The sequence below is a fragment of the Trachinotus anak genome, unplaced genomic scaffold (assembly GCF_046630095.1).
Source record: "Trachinotus anak isolate AG129_WGS33_773 ecotype Australia unplaced genomic scaffold, CSIRO_AGI_Tana_v1 ptg000007l, whole genome shotgun sequence".
NCBI classification, from domain to species: Eukaryota; Metazoa; Chordata; class Actinopteri; order Carangiformes; family Carangidae; genus Trachinotus; species Trachinotus anak.
The window spans coordinates 14,622,501-14,642,690 of record NW_027273858.1 but is presented as its reverse complement, the minus strand read 5'-3'; the positions used below and the strand labels follow the sequence as shown (position 1 = coordinate 14,642,690).

Here is a 20,190-nt window from a genome sequence, read left to right as displayed (position 1 = left end):
TTCTAGAGAATGAAGCTATTACAACTTTCAGAATGATGTCTTGTTGCCACGTGGAGCTGCAAAAGTGCAAAGTTGCCTGCAGGCAGATTGAAATATGCTGTTGACACGAGTAAAAGAAATTTGAGTCAGTAAACAGAAAATGTGATCAGTGCATGGGCAGATCTGGACCTCGTGGCTTTTGCAAATAAGAACTCATCAACCAAAAAGAAAAGCCTTAATTCTAATGAGGTGGCTCTAAAAAGGAGAAACTCAGATGTGTGTCCTAATCCAACAAGTCAGAGGGCCTTCTGACTTTGCATAGCCAGCCTGGATCAAACCCTAGATGGAGTATGAAATGACTTGTCAGTGACAGCTCCTTGTTATATGCAGCAGCAGAGGCAGCCAAGAGTGACATTAGTATTGAAAATTAATTGTTTTTTAATGTGCACGTCTCCATCGTCCACCACATAGACATGCACCATTACTGTGGTCAATTAGCCATTCAACATCTTACCGTTGGCCGATGTATAGAATCGATTACCACACCACAAGCTTTGCCTGCAGCCTACCATGTCCAGAATATTAAGTGTTATGAGGAAAAAAAAAACTCAACAAAGTGAATTAAATCGGCTTTAACTTAAACATGACTGCTCTAATGTTTTCCACCCACAGGCCACCAACATATGCTCATCAGAAACAGCTACAACACTGTTTCACATTCCCATCCCTATACACATACTGTACTGAGGTACAGCTGGTCAGTATAATTAGTGTGCAAAACAAGCACCATTCTAAATCTTATTATTAAAACTTCCATTTTTCGTCTTGGATATGGGAGGAAATAAAGCCTCTTGAGCCCAGCTTCTGAGCCTTTTTAGCTATGATGACATTAAGGATGATTGAAGTGCATTATCTGGGCACACAATGGCTGCTGTCCATTCAGCTGTGCTCTGCAGAGCAGTGAAATAGGGAGCTGGCGACACACTTGCTGCAGAGGAACGCAGAGTTTTAAAGGCGGTTTAAACCCCCCCCCACCCCCCACCCCCATAGCATCGGCCGAATAGCTTTGGCTGTATGGGCGAGTTCACATTATCGTCAGTGTACCTGTTTGATATCCAGTCAAAGTGCTCAGGTCTTCTGCCTCTCAGCAAAAGTGCTGTAAGCCTTTAAAAAGAAGGAGGTAATTTAAAAGATATCCCTTTCTTCAATTCACTGATGGTGCCAGGTGAAGCGGTTAATTTGCAGAGAATAATCTGTCAAGGCCACGGCGAGTATTCTACATAATGTCTCCCAGTTTATTGGGATCTTGCCTGGATGAATACGACAAAATGACTCAGTGTTTAAATTCCTCAGGGGAATAACTTCAGACTTTGTGAAATACTCATGATGAATAGATGTGGCTGTGTATAGGCATTAGATAATCAATACACATGTGTTACTCAGCCTCCAACATTGCCTCACATGAAGGTGACCACTTGTTCATTCTGTGTTTCTCACACAACAAACAAAAGTGTGATCTGTGAACCTGAAATGGCAAAACCATTTCCCTCCACTTCCTTTGCACTTCTGTGAGAGCAGCCTTAATGAGCTTTTCTATGCAAAAAATGTAGCCGCATGCATACATTTTTTTCCCCACTCTAATCAGCAAAGGAAAAAAAGCTGTCTTTTCATGCACTCTCTTGCTCTAATCTAATTAGAATTTATTAAAGTAGGCAAAAGTTCAAGGACATCAATAGCCACATTTTCTTCCACACACAGTGTTAGCTAGTTAAACAGTAGAGAGGGATAGCATAGCAAATGGGCAAAGGAGCCATTTCAGTCTTGACTATCCTTTCACCTCATTATGGCATTTAGAGGCACTGATGAATGCGTATTTTCTGTATTTCCCCCTGATTTTAAACCAGGCAGCACTGAATGGTCACATAAATCAACTATATTCAGCCAGTAATTGAATCTCTATGGACATAGGATGATATAAAAATAGGGGGTAATCAGAGGGCACAATGTACTCTAATTCATGTATTTACAGAATATTACGCAGACAAAAAACAGAATGCCAGGATTACGACTGGGTGGTTGTCCTCCATAGACACTGTCCACATATTAAATGCTGTGTGTATATGTGAAAATAAAACCTCTGCATCTGGACATGCACAGACCATCTTTAAATTAAACCCAATATAAGTAAAGTGTAAAAATGGGACTTGTCATGTGAGCTCTGTTATCTAATTTTGCAAGTATACCTCAGTTTGTAATTAAAAAAAAAACCCTGGCTACATTGTGTACATCCTTTTCAAAAGAGAAATATAATAATAAGAGAAAATACTTAGAAGCGAGCACTTATAAATTTGCTTGCTCTTATTCATTTTTGCCTGTGTTGTTTTGCTTTAAATATTCCAGTGGGACAACCAAAAGTTCATTAGCAGCCATTTGGATAAAATGCCAAGTTTTGTGAATTGTCTTACAACTTGCTGCTGCATTATGTAAAAAACAGAACTCTACATTATAAATTTACAACACCCCAGATATGCAAATACATCTGGGATTTGGCACTACTATTGCCCTCTCTCACTGCTGTACAGCTTAATCCATTATGTTTTATGACAGGACACAAACAACCAAAAGTGCCAATATGACAACAGATGTGTAAACTAAGAAATGTGGATACGAAATCCAAACTGAAGACATGAAAAGCCTTTCTGTTGTTGAGTGTTATTTTATGACTAAACCTTTCACAGCCTTGGAGGTGAGTTTAGTTTGTCTGAAGAATTTTATGGTTGTTTGAATTATTGATGATTTCAAGTGGGGTATGTGCCATACCTTAAGGAGAACTCCAGAAAAAGCTTTTGTGCATTACCAGCAGAGAACATAATGCGAGTTTTACCACTAAAACCATCGTTTATTTAGATCTGTTCACTTACAAAATGCAATCACACATGCCTGGAGCCATGTATGGCCTTGTCTCCTCCTTGTCTTACTTTTTTCTAATACACAGTAGGTTGCTATGCAGTTATATTAAATAGCATATTCAACATGAACAGGATCAGGTGCCGCTATAGCTGAAGTTACTGCCATGCTGGAATAATTAAAATAATCACATCACTCTTCCATTGTCAAGATGAATATGTCTTCCCTTCTATATTGCTATGCTTCTATGTAGAGCTGAGAAAATTATTCAATTATCTGAATAGTTAATTGGTTGCAGCTTCTGAAATGTCAGGACCTTGTCTTGCATTCCAGTCAACTGAATATCTTGGGGAATTGGACTCTTGGTTGGACTTAATAATTATTGTTTGTAGCTATAGTTATCTGTCCTTTAATGTCACAACACAGTGCCCCTTTAGCCAATTGCTTCATGCCTATACATTCTTCGCCTGTGTTAGTTGCTCTCTTGCTTTCGATGTAAAACCTGTTTTATTTACAGTAGACACGTCGATAAGAAAAAAATCATCCCACACATTAGTAAGACTGCAATACGGAGCAAGCAAGCATCACTCAATAATGTGAGGCAGTGCCATTTGAGGTTATGGGCAAAGTGTCAGATTACAGACAGACCTGAATGACAGACTGATTGACTGACTGTCCAGCTGATCAATGCGTTCATACCTCACATTTATTGGTTTCTGGCAACACACAAAATATTTTGCTGTGCTTAGAACAGCAGCAGTCAAGTTGCTATATTGACGGTCTGGCAATGAAAGTGCAAGATTGACAGGAGTCTGATCTAAATAAAATGGGGTGTCATCGAGAGCAGGCAATCACCTTCAGAGGAGGGAAGATTGTTGACTGGTCCCGCCTTTTCCTCAGTGACAGAGAACCTGAGTCCTGCTGCCTTTTAAAAGTAACCTCTTTACCAGCCGTGACAGCGTGTGGTTGATATTGTTTTCACCTTGTGAGTGAGTATGTGTGTGTGTGTGTGTGATCATGGCAAAATGTGGACCTGGAGACACCTATTGCAGCAGGAACTACCACAGAGACAGTTTTGAGTACTTTGACAGGTGTTTATATGTATGTTTGTTTGTCTGTCTGTGGATTTTCAGCGTGATAGTGTCTCAACCATGCAAGATAAACCTTTACAGGTGTGTAGTTGAGATCCAAATGAAGGCTGACCTTGAAGATGGGTGTGGTCCAACCCCAGTACTGAGTATTCATGTAATAATGTAGTAATAACTACTGAGTACTCATGGTTGGAACATCAGCATTGACAGGTGTTGCAGCAGGTGAAATCCCATCACAATGTGGTCTCTAGTTTACACTGGCCTCAGCCAGGCAATGTCTTTTCTCACAGTGCTTCTTTCATTGATCTTTTTAAAAAGATGAAATGTGAAACTACAATTTCTTAACATATTCAAGGCTAAATCTATTATTGTGTCTATTAAGTGTCTATTATTGAATTATTGAAGTACCTTATCATTTTTACGGAGTCATCAGACAATTTTGTTAGTATTCAACATGTCTGATGAGCATTTGACAGCATGCCATTATGGCTATGACCCATGTTTTTATTTATTTATTTATTTTTTACGCAGACAAACTACTCATCGTAATATGAATATAAATATAAAAGTAGATCTCCAAACCATACACAGGCCGCTGAAGGCTGTAGCCGAGCCCAAAGTAAAGAAATGCTATGCTAGTGTATGTCACTGGCTTTTTCATCCGTGTCTTGGAGGAACTAGTCCAACAGCTCCCACACAGCTTCTGTTCTACAAACAGTCCTTATTTCCAGACTGAATCATAGGTCCCAGTCCCAACCAGCTCATGGGCTCAGTCATACAGGATGTCCCCTTATTTGGCATTTGATATGACTGACAGTTGTAATGTATCTCCTATGCTTGGCTAACCTTCCCATACCCACATAAAGCATAACAGTTAAGAGTTTTGCTATAACCCAGTGTTTAGAAACTGATATTTCTGAACCTTACTTTGGTATTGTAGTCAGGATGCTACAGAACAAAATGCTACTGCAGAGTTTTGGTACTAAAACAAAATCACTCATACCAGACTGTAGATTACACATAAAAGAGCAATTCACATTCATAATAAGACTGCGTAAATAACGTTATTGATTTGTCTAGTCCCACAAGGCAAAATTTTTTATTGCTTGTAGTGGTTTCTCCCATTAAAAACATATTTGCACTAAATGTCTACATAGCCATTTTTCATGATGACAATTAGCATTCCCTGCTGTTAATTTCTATGGGCGTTTCGGAGGCAGTCGGCAGTGACATTTAGGCACACAGATCCATTTGTTGATGAGCACTGCCACCATTGGTGCTACAATAATACTGATGTCAAATATATTTGAAGACGAAAATCAATTATTTGAAAATAAATATAAATATAATAATATAATATAAATCAGTGTTTTTTGAAAAAGAAAAGCAACGTCCGTCCCTTTTTAATAAGACTTAATTCCTCACCAGCTGGGCATAAAATACACATTACTGTACTATACTGGCACGATACCCAGTGGGGATGATACTAAGTGAAGGTTAGTTTCTCATAATACATAACTGAGAAACTGACACAATAATAAAAGGGGGGAAAAAAAACCTCACATCCAGTAAAAATTCTCAACTGGAACTGACAACAAACAATTTGTGTTGTGTTGTTGTGTTACAAATTCATAGCATATCACTAATAAAAATACAAATACTCAAAGAAAATAATTACATTTCTGTGGTTAACACTGTCCCTTTCTGCAGTGAGGATAATCACTACAGAATACATGTAGCTTTTTATCTAATACACACTGACATGTAAATAGCTAAAACTAATGAACCCAGACTCTTTCTCCATGACTGTGTTTATAAGTTAATGCAAAATGCAATACATTCATTTGAAGTTAGAGCAATCAGCAGTTTTGATGTCTCTAGGCACCTTGCAGAGGCAGGAGACAGGATTCATTATATGACATTCTCAATAATTCATTACAAATGAGCTCGTCCTGTTTCTCCTTGTTGTAATGTCTCGGTCAAGCGTGGCTGGGCGCCTTGCATCGAGTGACCTCCTCCATTATCAACATATGATTAGTTGAGGCCCCTTGCTTTGTGAAAACAACATTCTTACCTTGCATTAGAGACACCTACTTTCTTTCACATCTCGAGCATGAGACACATGCAGTGGAAGTGACTTCCAAAGAGGAATCTCACAAGGGCACAAATCAACTGGAGATTTTCTCTCATTATCTTTTCTTCCCAATAGCAGGCTGCTCAGTTATTCGCAGCTGCAGCTTCATCTTCTTTTTACTCATCCTCTGACTGTTCTTTCTTCTGCTTTGGAAATCTGGACAATTAATGACTCCCACACCACCCTCTTAAAAAGTACAGTCAACTTTTAATTGTAATGTAGTGTGGATAACAGAGGACCTTCATAAACTCTGAAGCTCAGTCCAATCCACTGCTATATTTTAATAAGCAGAATACATTAGTATACAAGTGCATCTACTGAGGGTCAATCTACACTTACAGCTAATTAGTCTGATACAACTGTGCAGCATTTAAGGCTCATAGAGTTATTTTCTTTGATATTGTGATTTGCATGTGCAGTATGATGACGAATACATGGTGAGTGAGTGGACCCTGCAGCACATCAGAGTAAACACGCAATTACAGAATAAGCTGAATATGATATTGATAACACAATGCAATCTCTTCTGGGACTACTTAGGGGGGTAAAAAATCATTAAATACCACATTAGTTTATAGATATTGCAGGTGGTATTTACAACTTTATTCATGCATTCCAGTAGTTCGTCATATATGAGTATTTGGTCATTATGAGAAGAATCAGAATAAAATAATAAAAAAAAGATTGCCTCCTAGATTAATTCAAATAATGAAATGAATTCATTCTCTGCTTACATATATTTGAAAGAGCAAACACACTCTATATATTTAGGATTGCCATGAAAACACACTATCATCACCATCACTGATCTCAATACTGCAAGCACGTGAAATTATATTATACCTCATGCTGGAGGAATGACACAGGGTAGAAATGCTTTTTAGCCGTTCATGGCAATGTTGGTCGGCCTTTCAGTTCACCATTTTCATCCAAACTGAAATATCTGAACAGGTACTGGTTGAATTGTTTTGTAATTTAATGTAGACATCCATGGTCTTCAGAGTGAGTGAACACTATTGACTATGGTGATCCTCTGACTTTTCCCCTGGCAACCAGTGAGTCAGATTTGTCAGGTATCTTGTAAAATATCTCAACATCTACTAGATTGGCACAAAACTCTACAGCCATTCCCAGATTATGAATCCTAATAACTATAGTGATACTCTGACTTTTCCCCTCGCATCATCATGAGGTTGAAATTTGTGTTCTTGACTGGTTCATAGTCTCATACATCATCTTTTCTAAATAAATCCTGGCAATTGCTTTAGTTGGATTCAGCTGATAATGAGGTACAGAAATCAGCTAATAAAAGCTACTGCATCTATCTCACCATCTTATGGCTGTAGAAGCGTTGTTTCTCAGCTCTATGCATGCTTACATGATGCTTTTTTATCCGCCGCCTCCTGCCTCTAACTCCTCTGGAGTCACGCCTTCTATCTATTCAGCAGCATCTCTGACTGAGCAAGGGGAGGGCAAAGGAGACCGCAATGCCACAAGCGGCACAAAGTGCGGCTTCTGGAGTTAAAACAAGAAGACTTTTGTTTGCTAACTCACTGGGGTTCCGTGCTCTGATGTCCGCTGGATTTAGCTTCTGTCCCAGAAAATGACTGTGTGTATTAATGCCAGGCAACCAGCAATCCACTTTCACTTCTACTTGAAATCTGAGTAAAATTGCATCATGGATTAAAAACACTGCCAAGTGATATTTTTTGTGAGTCTTCGTGCTCTTTCACACTGGGCTCATGTCAGTCCTGTGGGTCAGGGATGAGGCAGATCTCTGGCTTGTTTGTGTGATATTGAGCTGGGTCGGATGTAAATATCTCAGATGGGCACAAATCCAAAATGAGCTAACCCGCGTATCATTTATAAAAGGACTTCATAATTAAATGTAAAAAAGCAGAGATGGGAATCACATGCCTCGCTTCTTGTTACCAAGCAACCGAGTCAACCAATGTGCATACCACTCTATCCATATTAAAGGCAAGGTGAGAGGAATTGGGCCTCCCTGCACATTTCGAAGCCCTCCTTCTGGATATACTCTGGTAAAGGACAAAGCAATAGGAATGTGGACAACAGATCAAGTCTAAGTGGGGAGTTTGAAATTCCTTTAATGAGAACTTGGCTCATTTAAAGGCATTATTGAGACTCCCAGATGATGTGCCTTGAATCCAAAGCAGTTGGCCGGTGGTGATGGTTGGGGCAATAAATTCTCCGCAGGTTTTCAAAACAAGTGAAAAGAGGAGGGGGGGGTGAGAGGCAGAGGAAGGAGGAGATTTGGGTGTTGTTAGGTATTCCTTTGTCCCTCATAAAGACAAAGCCACAATAAGAGGATGAGACACAAGAAATAGCAGAGAGGATTTAAATTTGAACACTTCATTATGTCTTTTTCTGAAATAAAGGCTTAAGGAATCACTCAGACCTAAAAACAGGCAGCCATTGATCAGTATGTGCATACAGAAAGACAGATGAGATCCTTGGTTAAATAATACTGACTGCTCTCTTATGAAAGGTGCTGATTCAAGCACTATGTAAACAGCAAGCTGCCTTAAGTTTTTCAAAAACTGTAAAAAAATAGCTGCACAAACCGTCATCTGTAATTTTTAAATCTCCACCACGGTTAATTAAAATTAATTTTGCGTGACATAAATAGCTCGTCACTACTGGACTGCAGATCCCAAAAATCCTGACTCATGCAGTATTATGAGCACAGTGTGTGAACGCACACAGCTGTTATGCGTATGAAAGTGGGCAGGAGAGGATGTAAATGTCCAGAATGCATCCGCCGCTAACCTGCCATCCATACTCACAACAAATATCCGTCCTATGTTTATGCGCTCCTGCCTATGTGTCAAGTTCATTTCAGTTCAGCAGCGGCGTGGGAAGCACACAATAGTACCACCCACCTTTTTATGGCATTTGACAGCCTTCTGCATGACAGATAACTGAGACACAAAATGCATTTGAATGATGCAGGCATTCTCGGCGCGCCGCGATGCTAACGCTTAGGTAATGGTCGAAAGGAATGCAGCTGGATAGAGTCCAGATAGTGCTCGAACAACTGTCTCACTAAATCTCAGTGAAATAGGGTTTTAATGGGAGTTACTTTTATCACATTTTGGAGGCCGTGCTCTGTTCTAACAATGGAGCAAAGTGCTGATTTTAAATGTGAGATTATTCAAAATTAGGATGAACACACAGGTCACTGAAGCGGTCTGAGGTGGCTGTTCCCTTGTTAACTAACCTATTTTTTCATTTCTTTTTATCTTTTCTTCTCTAAAGAACAGCCCCCCCCCCCCTTTGCCCCCCTCACTGATTTATTTATTTATTTTTGGACTGAGCACCTGCCTCCTCCTAAATCTGCACACATACCTAGGAAGGTGGATTGAGGCTTGGACAGTTACTGCTTATTGAACACTGCCACTGTCTTTTTTTTTTTTTTTTTTTCACAGAATGTGCATATACTGCCCAGAACCTAAAATACATTTTACTAGCTCAAGGTTTGTTACATTTGCCTACTGTACAGACCACCTTCATTAAAACCATCTGACTCTGAAGGGATGAGCTTTCAACGGCTTTGCAGATCACCCAAAACCCTCCCCATGCCATTAATCTAAATTAATGCTCTGACAAATATGTCATAATATTGGGTGAGAAATATGATAAATGCTCGCTTCAGCCCATCCATAATTAAGTCTCTTTAGCAAAATGGCAAAATTTCAAATTGCAGAGCTGGCGTGGCCCCTGAAAGCAACAAAGGTGACCTTATGCTTTTGCTCTAAACAACCGACTAATAATGGAGATTGCCCTTTAAAAAGACTTGACAGGTGAAATATAGTAGAGTGCAGCAGATGACTATACAGTAGGCTTGAGCTACATACAAATTTGAACCCAAATCAATTTATTTTGGCAACAAACAGGTCTTCCTGCATAGCTCATTAGAACAGAATAACACTATCATTATATCAAAACGTAATTAATGTTCTGAAAACAGAAGAGTTAAAAAAGATAATATGTCGTGATTTTGTTTTCTATTAGGAGTTAAATGAGCTATGGCTACTCTTACTGTACACAGAACAGGCTCACAGACCAAAACAAACAGCAGCATGCATTATCATGGCCCAGATCATTCTGTCAACAAATTACTGGTTTAATGTTGCAAGAGCTACACATCTACATCCAATACAGTGTTTGGAGAGGGTGCATGAATATTTAGTGACAATCATATCTGCTTTGAATGCATTGTAAATGTGTTTTTTTGTTTTGTTTTTTTTTAGGCGAGATGCACAGAGGAAATTTCAGTATACATTGTGGTTCATTTAAGATCGGAGAATGTGAATTGGGTCTGATGCCTTTCAGTGACAGAGGAAAATTCTTCTGGCATTGTGGGGATAAATATTCCTTCTCTAGCCAGCATCTGACAAAATCACTGTTCTGCAAGAGGCATATTGAAAAAATGGAAATTCATGCAGTCAGTATTTTCATCTCCTGCAAGCAACTATGTCATTTCAAAAGAAGAATCACAGCTGCATGATACTTGTCTAACTGGTTCATTATATCTGTTTTCTTAGTTGTTTTCTGAGGTAAATGACATAAGGTATTGAACAGCCCCAGGTGCTAACCTCTAACTAAACTAGGAGGCGGCATTCACTTCATTCACTGGCCCTCCTGGTAATGAGGTGGGAGAGAGTGTCAGCCCATGGCCAGCTGGGAGGCACTTTCCACTGGTGAGTCAGACAAAGTGTAATAGGCAAAGCCGAGATATGAAGGGAGACTGCTGCAGTCAGACTGATGTCACAAGTGCTGGAGGACAAGCTAATAATAGGACATGTTTATGAAAATATCAAAATATAACATGCCATGGGGTGTCCTGGTTGCTCGCAAAGCGGGGGACATGCAGTGTACTGTGATTTTCAATCTGGCTCATGACTTTTTTTTTTTTTTTTTTTTTTTGCATCTTAAACCCACTCCTCGCCTCTTTCTTGCCACGTCCATGAAACAAACAAGCTGTACATGTAACCCACACAAAGTGAATAATCTTCATAACATACACAGAGATGCTTGTTGAGGATATGATATACTGGACTAAGATGGCAACAGCTGATTCATGTTAACTGTTACCTGTTTCCATGGCGTCAGAAATCCAACTCTAACATCTTAAATCAGGCATGATCGTAGCCTTTCACATTAAGAAATTGATTCTAGATGATAAATGCAGTACACATTGTCTTGCCACTGCTGCAGGAAAGCATAGCAAAATTGAAAAAGTCTGCAGCACAGTATAACCTGGTACAGCATGCAGGCTCCACACATGTTTGTTTCCACAATTATTGGCCAATTAGTCAACTCAGACAACATGCATGCCATTATGAGCCAGCAAAGTGTAATCCAATGAATACCATCAGAAATGGATGGAAAATTACAAATTACATCTGATAAAACATCAGCTGCACTGCATCTGAGTGGTTGTATTTTCACATTCTGGACATTGTAGAAAACACAGTTTATCTTTAAAGAGGAGATATGTAACAATTTTGGAGGTGTTTTTTTTTTAACAAGAGGATTGGTGCTTGATTTTTTTTTTTCATCATCAATCTAGAACTACTGTGAAAACATGTGGCTTTATAATTTAGCTCTTTGATCCCGTTTTCTCTCCCACTCCCACAGTGTTGCTGTGCAGACTTTAAAGGGCAAACTCTCCTCTGCTCTTGTCTATCAGAGCTGATTCTTGCAGTTTCCAACAGAATGAGCCTGGGGATGATCAGAACTGGCACAACGCTGGCATAACAGACACAGAAATCCGATGGGGGGTATGCTCAACTCAAACAGGGACATAATGTAATGCACCAATGCCCACAAGCCAATTTGCTTTAATTTAAATGTTTTTTAAACTTTCATGAAAACCTGGTTAGTGCCTTTGTCAACTTTTGAATTCAAAAATATTTCAGTGATAGCTGCCTTATGGTTTCCAGGCATACTGCATTTTTTTTTTCCCTTTTTTTTCAATTCATTGCAGTGAAGAAATTTAAAATGAGTTTGACAGGCAAACCTATCTAACGTCAGACCAGGCTGAATGGGACCTTTTGTTAATGTTTCTTAAGGTTATAATGGAGACAAGGAAGAGATGACAAAGAGTAATTCTTATTTCTGAAGCAAACTGACTTCTAATGCATAGCAACTGAAAATGCTTTGAATTTGGGTTAGATTGCTTTGACAAACATTTTGAAATCTTTTGCAATGTGTGCTGCTTCCACTGATTGTGTGTAAAAATGATTTGCCATTTTATTTGTTAAATTCCAGCATAAAGTAGTAGTGTTTTAAGTGAAGCTGGATGTCCCTTTGTGATCACACATGTCTGTGATTTTGGTCAGAAAACTTGCTTTGCAGTTTATTGTAATCAATAAAATATAGCTTGTATTAATTTGACTGCACAGCTTGATACAAACAGTTTCTACAAAACAAGATATAAAGCTTTGGTGCAGAATAGCTGCCATTCTCTCTTTTATTTCAGTGGCTTTCATTATTTTATCAGTGTCCCACTTGAAAAAGTGTTAAATCTTTATATTTCCAAAGTTTCCAAGTCGACTTTTGTCTTGGATTTTAAAAAAAAAGGGTTTAATATATGTAGCACTGCTCCAAAGACATTCGATTTACATTTTAAAATGGCCAAATCTCATGAGAAACGGAGCACTAACATAAAAAGTTAGTGACAGATTTGTGTGGGTGTTTACTCTGTCGAAGATAGCACTGACATTATCTGATGGGTGGCGTTTATTTTTTCTTGCCAGTCCAAGGTCTTGAATAATTAAATAGAATCGGCGTGCCCCCCCCCCCCCCCCCCCCCTTTTTTTTTTTTTTTTTGTTAAAGATGGGAGGAATTCTGACATTCCCTGTTGGACGGGCTCTGCCCTACCCCAGAACGTGAGAGGCCTCCTAAACAATGCCTCGGCTTTGTGCATTAAAAGCAGGGAGACACTGTCTAGACCAAATACCTCTTTCACACTAAGTTCACCAATGCCATTCTTTCCTGAGAGGCAGTCTCAGGGCAGAAATCTCATTGCTTGCTTTAGATTCATCTGTCTGGCCAGCGCTGATGGCTTCAGTCCATCTGGGAATTCAGTCAGGCTTGGAGTTACACACCTGACATGCTGCAAGAATGGACACAAACCAACACTCCCTCTGAGATCAAATTTGTTTTTTCACTGTTAATGTCCAAAAATGCTGTGAGGCCAATAAATCAATGCTCTTTCAGACGAACGCAAGAAGAAATTGATGGAGGGCGTTTGTAGGACAGGCACAAATAAAGTACTGGCCAAACATCCAAATGTGTTCTTCCCTCAAGGACACAAAAAATAGTGTTCCACGATTTTCTCTGTGAACAAATGTGGCCTTAGGGTGGAAAGCATACACAGACATTTGCTCAGTGTGTTTTGTGCCTGCATAAAGTAACTCACATGAGAGCCCTCTTAGCAGCTCCGTGGCATGGTTAGAAAATTAGAAAATTGACAAAAAAGAACAAAGAGAAGAACACGGTGATGGTGAGGCAGTGAAGTCAAACACAGCTCAAAGACAGGTGATATTTCTAAGAATTCAAATAACAGTGAAATCTTAATTTTGAAAGAAAAAATAAATAAATTGAGGACAGTCAAAAGCAAATATGATAAAATATGCTGCAATACAGTGTGTTTGATATTTGAGGAAGACCAGATTACTCTCAATCTGTAAAAATGCATATTCATGTATGATTATATAGTTTTAGTTTTATCACTCCCACTAAATGAAATCGTGAAATGAATCACTTACATTTCAATCAACCAATCATTTAAATACCCTAAATCTCTTGCTTCATTTAGCAATATTCTGAGTTTTCTCCACTCATAGTGCAAGTAAAATGCTCCTGATGCAATATTGTTATATATATCGGGTTGTAGTACATCTGTACTGTAGCCCTGTTGCACTAGTAACAGCAACAGCTGCCTGAAGTGTCTGCACCTCTCTTGACATGTGGTTCATGTGTTTGTGTGTTCGAGGGTATCACCACTTTGATAATGATCTGCCCAGTACCATCCACACTTCTGCTTGCCCGCTTTGTCAAAATAACTCCTGGCTCAATATCTGAATTGTCAAATACATTTGAGAATGGTTCGCTGAGCTCGGCGAGACCCTAAGGAAAATTTCTGATGTAATTTAATCACAGTATTACCTCAGCGAGTGCAGGCAGCAGAGAAGCAAGTGTGGGGAAAAATCCAGCCGGTGGAGGCTCTAGTAGCCTATATCCAGGTCTCTGTGCAATGCATTCGTTTAGACTCAGTGTGGAAGCATTTTTACATGTAATACATGAATATATTTAAATGAATATGAATGAATAGTCTCATCAATTAAATCTGTTTCTGCAGTGTTTGGTTGGTCCTCAGTGGCAGAGTCAGTACAACACGTGAAAGACTTAATCCATAAATTTGCTACAGTATGTGACATATGACTAGTGCCTTTGTATTTGTTATAGCTCTGTATAAATCCTTGGTGTTATCTTAGCTGTTGGTTGGATCTTGCAGGTTTTGGTCTGATGTCCACAATATTTAGTCCTTTTCTGTTTGTGCCTCCGTGTGTGGCCAGGCATGCATACAACTGTGTGGATTTGCAAAGAATTATACACTGCACTGAGACCCCCTTCTTCATCAGTGATGTAGTTTATACAGTATAAGGCTGTAGTTAATCATTTTTATTATTTAGTCTGGCAATTATATTCTTGTTCACTTGTTTAGTTGATGAGAAATAAGAAAATAATTAAAAATGGCCCAATGGCACAGAGCAGTTAGCTTGTTTTGTCCAACCATCAGTCCATAACCAAATTATCAGTCCATAACCAAAAGATACTGATTGATTATTAATAATAAAACTCCAATAAGTAATAAGTCCTCTGCAGCACCAGGCACACAGGACCTATGGACTGCATCAGTGGGTAGGGACACACAAACGTCATGGTTGTTGAGGTTGAGGGACTTGTTTTTTCAGGGCCTTTAAACATTCTATTGATTCAATTTTGTCTTGAGTTTCAGTTCCTTCCTTTAACCAACAGCGGTGCTGTCAGGAAGCCATCCACCAATAATCTGTAACTCATTAACATCTTCTGTCCACTCTTTACTGCTGTGCCAGCAACATATGTCACAGCTTATATAGCTCGGAGAAAGACACTTCCAATCAGCAATCTGTAAGATGTGCAAATTCTAAGAAGTGCACGGCAGACTGGAGGGTAGAGACTGTAATAGCAAATGGAGGGTGAAATTCACCTTATGGAATAAACAGTAAGGCCTCCTGGATGGAGACTTAACATAATAGGGTTGTACATACATGGACACTTTGGGACAAGCTGCTGTTATATGCGCTGACATTAGGATGAGCAATCTCTGCATCCGCCCACTGACCCTGACCTCTGGGGCCTATTGTAATGCTTCAGTCTGCTCAGGACACAGACAACAAAGTCAGCGTCTTCAGGCACTATTTTTCATTTGTCATTTGGGTCAAAGATATGAGGCACCACCGACCTTAAAGAAGTTGATTACACTTTACAATTGCAAGGCGAAGGTGAACTCTATAATTTCTGAAGTGAAAGTGTAAGACAAGAGGCAGCAAAATAAGCTTCTGCGTTAGTGTGAAAATATATTCAGGCCTTATCGCTTATCTAGAGCCACTTGGAAAAAAAAATGTCAACGCTGCATCTCTTGACACCCACAAAGAACAATGTTTACATAATCCTTTGATTGTTCCCGCAATTCAGAATGTGTACTTTCAGTCTGCCAAATGGCAAAGTATTCTCTCACTCTCGCTGCTAATCCTCTTCTTGTGCCCCCTTCCTCTAGTTGTCAGCTCGCATCAGAGGAAAAAAAGCTGCAATTATTGCACTTCAGTAACTGTTGAGACAACATCACAACAGTCGAGCTTTGGACACCGCTGAGCTGATGGTTAGGAAAGACGGTCTGAGGAGCAGAGCTCTTAAACTGGAGGATCTCAAGGCTCCAAAGCACCTGCTAAATGATAGCTTTAGATCACCGAGTGAGAGCAGGCTATAGGCATTTTCATATAAATGTGCCCATAGAGCAGTAAACCCACAGTGCGGTTCCAGGTGTTGGTGCCTAAAGAAACCTGAAATGTCTCCATCCCTGCTTAGTAGCCCTGCAGCAGCAGTAACTGTAATGTTGTGCATTTTCTGGGCTTTTGGTGATATACACAAGAGTGAATGGGCACTGTGTTATTATTATTATAATTAACATGCCGTTATGCAATATTTCAAATTGTAAAATTACACTCAAATTAAATTGTATTGTTTTTTTGTTTTTAATACATTTTTGTTTTTGAATACATGTGGCATCACTCATGTGAAACATCACTGAGAAAATTGCTCAGTTGATATAAATTATCTGCACCCAGCAATTGTGATAATTCCTGCTGAGAGTGTTTTATCGCGACAGATCCTGAATGCAGGAATTTAAGTGTTGAACTATTTTACCTTGGTTTGTATTAACAGCATACATTAATCAGATTTGGCAAATAAATTGCTTTTGCTAATGGTTTCCAAATTAGCCTGCATCAAATGAATCATGGGACTAATCAGTTTGGTTGCTCATGCAAATGAAGACTTGGCCTACTATTTTACTGTATATCTTAATCAGGTCAAAGGAGAAAGGGCCAAACTCTTTCACCCCCATCAACACTACCGCTAATGTACATGTGCACCAGTCAAGTGCAAATTACACCCAAAGTCTTTGCCTCAGTCACATTTTCTTCCCAACATATAGAAAACATCATCACAGAGAACAGAATGACACAAAGCATTGACGTGTTGAAGTGAGTTTTGCCTTGAAGAAGATTAAATTTGTGTCATGTGTCCCACCCTTTTCTTTCGCGTGCCAAAGCAAAACTACAACACACAGCACAGTTTGATATTTGTTGTAGCCTGACACGGGAGAAATTGTTTACATTCATGCAAACGTTTCCCCTCCCCACTCTTTTCAGCAACAGTCTGCAAAGTCAGATTTTTCATTTCAACATGTTGTGACAGAACTGCCTTTTAAAACCTTTATTTTTCATTGTATAGGCAGCATTTGCTTTTTTAAGTGAGTGCTGCTGTATGTACAGCATCAGTGGATCCTTCAGTTTGAACAATGATTAAAGAGGCTGTACAGTATGGCACCACTGGCTCTGAATGCATGATCCATTTGCAGCAATGGTTTCCATGGATACCACTGTTCTTAGAGACATTAGCACACACACAAAATTGAGGGTTTGTTTAATATTGTTATTTCAAGTGAGGGTGCCATGCATTTGTGGGATTGAAGTTTTACACTTGAGTGTGCCACAGGAATAAAACTACTGTCAAAGCCGCCGCTTCCTGTTATGACAAGGATTTTCTCTGCATGCATTTCATCTTGGCTACGTCCAGCAGCCTCTAATCTTGAGATGAAATTTTTAATATGTGGTGAAATCACAACAAATCAACCTCAATTAACTGGAATACTTTTTAAAATCTTTGCTGCTGCAGTAACAGTCTGTCTGCTGATGTAAAAACAAGGTTTTAGAGGGAAGGAATCAATAAACCATTATGATTTTACTTTATTACTAACCCTCTGCTGTGGCATCTGTTGTGTGCCAACATCTCAAGTAGAAGAGCATCAAATATAGATGTTTGAATAACTACATGTCTGAATGTATGAATCAAAATATTTTTTTTCATAAAACCAAAGTAATGCATTAGTTAATTTATTCTTTTTTTACATTTATTGCATAGATTCAAGACAGATTAGCGCAAACAAAAGTGAGTGGGTGGGTGGGGCAGTATAAGTGAGCGACCACATGATTAGCAGATACACAAGGATGACCACCAAGTAATGGCCTCCAGTCATCATCCCTGCATTGATACATTTTTCGAGCAAAGCAGAGATACGGCTTTTGACCAGGGAATACTGATGTTGTCGAATTCTTAATTTGAAATAACCATAAGGTTTTGCTTTCAGCTTTTACAGTGCCCTTTTCTGAACTCTGCTTTGAAAACCCTCTGTGGCTGCATATGAAGTAAAACTCCTAACAACTGTGGCGGTTAGATTTTTCACCTGTAAATTTTGATATTCTATATGGATTTTTTTTTAAATATTGGATCTAACTTTTAAAGCGGGTACAAATGCACAGCACAAGAAAAGGCAATTTTGTAATGCACTGCATCATCATGAAGGAGGAGTGCAAGAAGTGTTTATTAATAGTGACAGAATCCAAATGCAGCTCAGAGGAAGGGTAAGAATCACAGGGTGATTATTTTCTGCATTATCACTTCAGTGCCATTTGCTCTATATTCATTAGCGCGATATAATACACACATACACACGCGCACACCGATGCATGCACACACACACAGCAGCTGTGTGTCTTGTGACCTCTTTTCATAGATGTACGTTTCAAAGCGACAAAATCAAAGGCTTGTAAAACTGCTTCACACATAGAAATGGTCTATTAATGTTTCCTTTGGAAACAAAGGTGTCTTTGAATGCACCTAATCAAAGACTGAACAGATTACAGTGAACACAGAATTTACATGCCAGCCATATTTGATTTGCATCCTACTCAGGGAGGCAGACACTCTCCAGAAGACAGCAATACTGGAGGAAATAGAAGTTAATCTGACTAGTCTTTGAAGACAAAAGAAAATGATGCTGTGATTTTATCAAGGGATGATCACATTGAGCCCAAATTAGCCATCAACAAATGAAAGATCACATCAAGAGATGTTAAAGAAGCAGTCCCTTACTATATAAAAGTACTAACTACAGTAGGTCTGTTGTAGCAGACTAGTCATGGCTAGTTGTAGCTAACAAATATCAAAGCATTATGATGATTTATGTTGCGAGCAGCCACTGCTTAAATAAATGATTTGCCACAGGAGATGCAAAATTGAGTCTATGAAATATAATGTTTTAAATATTTAATATAAATTATATAAATGCTGTAAAGCTGATGTTCAATGCTTCATCCTTTCAACTGCCTTATGTGCATTTATATATATTCAAACATGGATCTGAATTTTTGAAATATACTGGGACACAGGAAAACATACCAAACACACCAAAAAAAAAAAAAAAAAGGGTGCACACTAAGATGGCATGTTAGAGTTAGAGGCTTCTATCAAATACAAATAATCAGACCATCCAAAGATGACATGGAGAATGGTAACTAAGGCCACAGCATTGCTACAGTTTCCAGTAATAAACGCTTAGCCTCACACCAAACTAGACGTCAGAGGGAGCAACGCTGACCCTGACTCGCTGCTTGGTTGAACTCTTGCATAATTCAATTATGGCCTGATACTGTATAGGACTGTAACAACAGATGAACTCTGACAACCATTGCAGCTTCAATCCAGAGTGTTTCAGGGCAAGGCCATCACTACTAGATGATGTCTGTTCAGGTTTTCTGTGTCATTTATTTATTTGTTGGCATAGTTTATACTAGGAAATGTAGTTTTATAAATCCAGCCTTTGGCTTTGAGCATTTGAATGTGACATAATGTGTCCATTAATACAACAATGGCAATACCCTGTATATGCTACTGATTGTATTTAAATTTGTCATGTCTGCTCTTTCACGTGGTTGAGGTATGTATATCTGTTACACTGACCCCTTTTTATCAAACATTTTGTTGCGGCTGTAACCTCCCCTTATAGTGATACTTTTATATCATTGTAGCAAGGTGGGAATATTAATGAGTCAGCGGGGGGGAAAAAAGATTTAGAGCTGGTGTTAAGTTACAGTTTAAGAATTCAAATACAAGAATAGTCTGTAATTCATATTTGACAGCTTGAGACTGCACAGTGTGTGTACACTGTGTAATTCTCAGAAACCTGTGACTCCATCTGCCTGTTTGCTTTCGTTTTTCAAATACACTGTAGCCTGCTTTGTTTTTAGACCTACGTCTAAAAACTTAAATTACAAACCAGCCATGTCAGGGGATACAAAATGCCAAGCCCAACTCTACTGTAGGCGCTTCTAAAACAGAGCAGGTTTGGGAAGTCTGGACTACCTGTGGTGGTACAGTATTGA

At 39.0% G+C, this 20,190-nt stretch overlaps 1 protein-coding gene and 1 long non-coding RNA gene across 13 annotated transcripts in view; one reads left to right on the top strand and one right to left on the bottom strand.

The window, feature by feature from the left end:
- The window catches only part of LOC139623046 (uncharacterized), a 54,727-nt gene that overhangs the window by 17,751 nt on the left and 16,786 nt on the right, over window positions 1–20,190 (top strand). Inside the window, exon 3 of one of the 5 annotated variants that reach the window (XR_011691419.1) lies at window positions 11,776–11,890. The exons of the other annotated variants lie outside the window; for them this stretch is intronic. This is a non-coding gene — a long non-coding RNA (uncharacterized lncRNA). Of the gene's footprint in view, window positions 1–11,775; window positions 11,891–20,190 lie in introns of those variants that run through there. 5 annotated transcript variants of the gene reach the window in all.
- adgrb3 (adhesion G protein-coupled receptor B3) overlaps window positions 1–20,190 on the bottom strand; it is a 112,226-nt gene that overhangs the window by 77,606 nt on the left and 14,430 nt on the right. The gene's annotated exons all lie outside the window — the stretch shown is intronic.